The sequence below is a fragment of the Accipiter gentilis genome, chromosome 14 (assembly GCF_929443795.1).
Source record: "Accipiter gentilis chromosome 14, bAccGen1.1, whole genome shotgun sequence".
NCBI lineage: Eukaryota > Metazoa > Chordata > Aves > Accipitriformes > Accipitridae > Astur > Astur gentilis.
This window is the reverse complement of record NC_064893.1, coordinates 32,248,179-32,253,056: the sequence shown is the minus strand read 5'-3', so window position 1 is coordinate 32,253,056 and position 4,878 is coordinate 32,248,179.

The following is a 4,878-nucleotide window of genomic DNA, read 5'->3' as shown; positions in this document are numbered from 1 at the left end:
CGCTGTGCCGACACGCAGACCCATGCGGGTGGTGCGTCATATTTGCACGTTTAACAGGCGCTGTCCCCCTTGCCCCTTCAGGTTTTGTTGCACCGCGGAGAAAGCATCTCCTCCCTGCTTCTTGCCCTGTTTCAAGGTGTTTTTGCAGGGCAGAGCGATGCCGGCAGCACGCACATCGCAGACATCCCGCTCCTTCCCACCACGGCACTGCAGGGACCAGCCACCTCTCGCTTGATGCCCACGGCCACTTTGCTGTGACCCGAGGAAGAGCACATGGCTTTCTCACCCCCCTTGCTTCCCAACCCACCGCCCCCCAGCTGAATTAATCAGAATAACTGTTGATTAATAACCCCGCGGGGCTTTTGGCCATGTCCCTGCAGCAGCCCGGTGCCAGGGCTCAGGGAGCAAAGGGTAACCCCAGCAGAAATCCATGGGGGTGTCCAAAGAGCAAGAACTAGGTTGGTGAGGATGCTCAAGGGCCAGATCCTGAACTGCTCATCCCCACTGTGTTCCAACACCGCTGGAAAATCAAACCAGAGCTCCCAGTGCGCAGGGTCAGCGGGATGCGCAGCGGCTCGGGGCCATGGTGGTGCCTGGCTGCTGGCTTTCCCCTGCGCTTGCCAGTACATTACAAACCCAGGCTCCTCGCACAGAGATGATTAAAAAGCATTTAGGATTGATTTTACTCAACCCATAAATTATTCTGAGTTTTCTCCTTGGTTGGAACGTGCGTGTGCTGTGAACGCCAGCCAGCCGTGGGAGAGGGGAAACCTTTTTGCATAGGGAAAGGCTGGATTTGTGCCGGTGTTGTGTAAAGAGAGAAGATTCACAGACCAGCCCCGTGCTGGGGTCACCTTGCTGCCATCTCTCGCCTCAGCTCTGTTTTTTACGAAATATCCCCAAAAATGAAATTCCTGCAGCTTCCACAACCTCAGCAGAGACCGGGCGCTTCCCTGCTCCCCCCATCCCTGCTACAGCTTCTCCCCTCGGGTCGAGGAGGTTCTTGGTGGCTGCTGCCAGGCTCTCCTTCATCCCCCATCCCTTCATCGTCCCCATCCCCTGGGAGGGACAGGGATTTATCCACCCCCCCAGCCAAGACCCTCTGCGTTTCACCCAGCGCTTGGTGGTGCAGGATGTGCTGGAGCACAGATGCAGCATAAAATCACTCTGGGTATATAAAGGAGGCCAAACTTGCTGGGACAGCAATATCTTTTATTAGCTTTACCATAAAAGCCGCAAGAGCTGCTGGGGGCTGATGGACCCTTCTTCCAGGGCCAAATCCTGCCCCAGCGGGGAAACGGTCCCCGGACACGTGGTTGCATGGAGGGGCTTTGCAAAGCTGGTGATGCCGGGTTTTCCTGCGATGGGGAGCGTTTGCAGAGCAGCCGCTCAGGGCAGCCCCTGCAGGGCTGGGGGGTCGGGGGGGTCCCGCAGCCCTCCCTGGCGCTGGGGATGCTCCCATGGGCTTTGTCCTCACTTGCTCCAGGGGACCCGTCCAGGAGAACTGGGACACGGCAGCCTCCCTCCCCTCTCTGCCACCCCAACTGTTTGGCAAAAGTGATTTTATTATATTTTTCCTCCAGCAAAACCCCCAAAATAGATTGATGGGAAGCGGCTGGGGGCTGGGTTGCCACTACCGTGCCAAATGGGACTATTTGTCTTCCCCGCAGCTGGTTTCTGCTCTGATATTTGGAGTGTGGCAACCTGGCAGGGGCTGGCACTGGGATGCAGGGCTGGATGCTGGGAGGGGGCTGCGGGACGGAGACAGCCCCCAAACCGGCCCCGGGCCCTTCGCACCCCTCTCACTCCCCTTTACCCTTGCGATCCGTGACCCCGAGCCTCTCCCGAGGGATAAGGACCCTTTGGTTCCCTGTTACAGCTGGACACGACTCTCAGGGACCCCTGGAGATTTTGCTGAGGGGCAGCTAATTAATCCTCACACCCCCGGTGTGGGTGGGCGAAACCTGCCCGGTGTTGCCGGCTGGGGAAACTGAGGCAGGAGCCCTTGGGACATCCCCTGGGAGGATGGATGGTGCGGGCAAAGGGGCTGCTGCTCTGTCCAGCCCCAAGGGGCCGGATCCTTGCACCCCAAGGGACTGGACTTGTGCCCCCCGGCCCCTCGGCGTGGTCATCCCTGCTGCTGCCGTGCGGCAAAGCCCGCCGGGCTGGCGAAGCGATGAGCATAAAAACCTGCTCGTGCTCATGGAGATAATTGGTCTTGGAAATCGTTAGCGGGTGGGAAGCGGAGGGGCGCGGGGGGGGAAAGCAAGGAGCCCGCGTCGCAGCCCTGCGAGGGAGGGCGCAGAGCTGGGGGCTTCGATGTTCCCAGTCCTTTTTGGCTCTTTTTTTCCTCCCCGTTTTGGTTGGGGGTTGTTAAATATGGGGTGTCAGCTTTGCTCCCCAGCAGAGACGCTCACCTCTCGGGGATGCTCCAAACCATCCTCAGTAGCTACTCGTTTCCTAACAATAATTGCCACAAATTTGCAATGCTGTGATAGTGCAGGTTCGGCACCCCCAGCATCCCCATCCCCACCAGTATCCCCATCCCCACCAGCATCCCCATCCCCACCAGTATCCCCATCCCCACCAGCATCCCCATCCCCACCAGTATCCCCATCCCCACCAGCATCCCCATCCCCACCAGCATCCCCATCCCCACCAGTATCCCCATCCCCACCAGCATCCCCATCCCCACCAGTATCCCCATCCCCACCAGCATCCCCATCCCCACCAGCATCCCCATCCCCACCAGTATCCCCAGCCCCACCAGTATCCCCATCCCCACCAGCATCCCCATCCCCACCAGTATCCCCAGCCCCACCAGCATCCCCAGCCCCACCAGTATCCCCATCCCCACCAGCATCCCCATCCCCACCAGCATCCCCATCCCCACCAGTATCCCCATCCCCACCAGCATCCCCATCCCCACCAGTATCCCCAGCCCCACCAGTATGCCCAGCCCCACCAGCATCCCCATCCCCACCAGTATCCCCATCCCCACCAGCATCCCCATCCCCACCAGTATCCCCAGCCCCACCAGTATCCCCATCCCCACCAGCATCCCCATCCCCACCAGCATCCCCATCCCCACCAGCATCCCCATCCCCACCAGTATCCCCAGCCCCACCAGCATCCCCAGCCCCACCAGTATCCCCATCCCCACCAGCATCCCCATCCCCACCAGCATCCCCAGCCCCACCAGCATCCCCATCCCCACCAGTATCCCCATCCCCACCAGCATCCCCAGCCCCACCAGTATCCCCAGCCCCACCAGCATCCCCATCCCCACCAGTATCCCCATCCCCACCAGCATCCCCATCCCCACCAGTATCCCCAGCCCCACCAGTATGCCCAGCCCCACCAGCATCCCCATCCCCACCAGTATCCCCATCCCCACCAGCATCCCCATCCCCACCAGTATCCCCATCCCCACCAGCATCCCCATCCCCACCAGCATCCCCAGCCCCACCAGCATCCCCATCCCCACCAGTATCCCCAGCCCCACCAGCATCCCCAGCCCCACCAGTATCCCCATCCCCACCAGCATCCCCATCCCCACCAGCATCCCCAGCCCCACCAGCATCCCCATCCCCACCAGTATCCCCATCCCCACCAGCATCCCCAGCCCCACCAGTATCCCCAGCCCCACCAGCATCCCCATCCCCACCAGTATGCCCATCCCCACCAGCATCCCCATCCCCACCAGCATCCCCAGCCCCACCAGTATCCCCAGCCCCACCAGCATCCCCATCCCCACCAGTATCCCCAGCCCCACCAGTATGCCCAGCCCCACCAGCATCCCCATCCCCACCAGTATCCCCATCCCCACCAGCATCCCCATCCCCACCAGTATCCCCAGCCCCACCAGTATCCCCAGCCCCACCAGCATCCCCATCCCCACCAGTATGCCCAGCCCCACCAGCATCCCCAGCCCCACCAGTATCCCCATCCCCACCAGCATCCCCATCCCCACCAGTATGCCCATCCCCACCAGCATCCCCATCCCCACCAGTATCCCCATCCCCACCAGCATCCCCATCCCCACCAGTATCCCCAGCCCCACCAGTATGCCCATCCCCACCAGCATCCCCAGCCCCACCAGTATCCCCAGCCCCGCCGTCGCCAGCAGGCCCCGCTGCAGGCAGAGCCCCGGCAGCCCGAAGCGCCGCTGGCTGTAAATGAATGGCGCACCATCTGCTCCCTTAATTACAGATGCAAAAGGAGAGGGATCGAGTTTGTAATTAATCGGCAAGAAAAAAATCCCGGTTGTTCAATGCCCACGGAGGGGTTTTGCCGGGCGCGGCGTGGATCGGCGAGGGTTTTCTCCGTTCTTAGAGAGAAATTAGGAGGGAAATGGGTGGTACGTGGGCTGGTGCACCCCAGGGTGTCCGCACACGCGTCCACTTGTGCAGCGGGGATGGCTGAGCCCGCACGGGAGCGCGTTCGCGTGTGTGACGGCGCGTGTGCGGCCACCCGTGCGTGTTTGCACGGGCTGAGGGGGGTGTAAACGCCAAGAAGGGAGGCGTGGGCTGGCGTGGGGGGGTGAACGGGGAGGTGGTTCTTTGCACAGGGGAGCTGGGGCCGGGGTGTAAGCAGCGGGCGAGGGAGGGGGGAAGGCGCGTTTCACACGCGGAGGGGAGAGACGCGCGTGGAGAGCGCGTGCGTGCACCTCTGTGTGTGCGTGTGCGAGCGCGCGCGCGTCCACGTGCGCGGGCGTTACACGCGCGCGCGCGCTACACGTGCGTTCACACGCGTGTGCGCTCAGGTGTGCAAGTGCCGGCAGGTGTGCGCATGCGCGGCCGCTCTCCCCCCCCCCCCCCCTTCCCTGCTTGGGTCCGCCGCGGCGCCAGGGGGCGCTCTATTCTCCTCCGCGGGAGC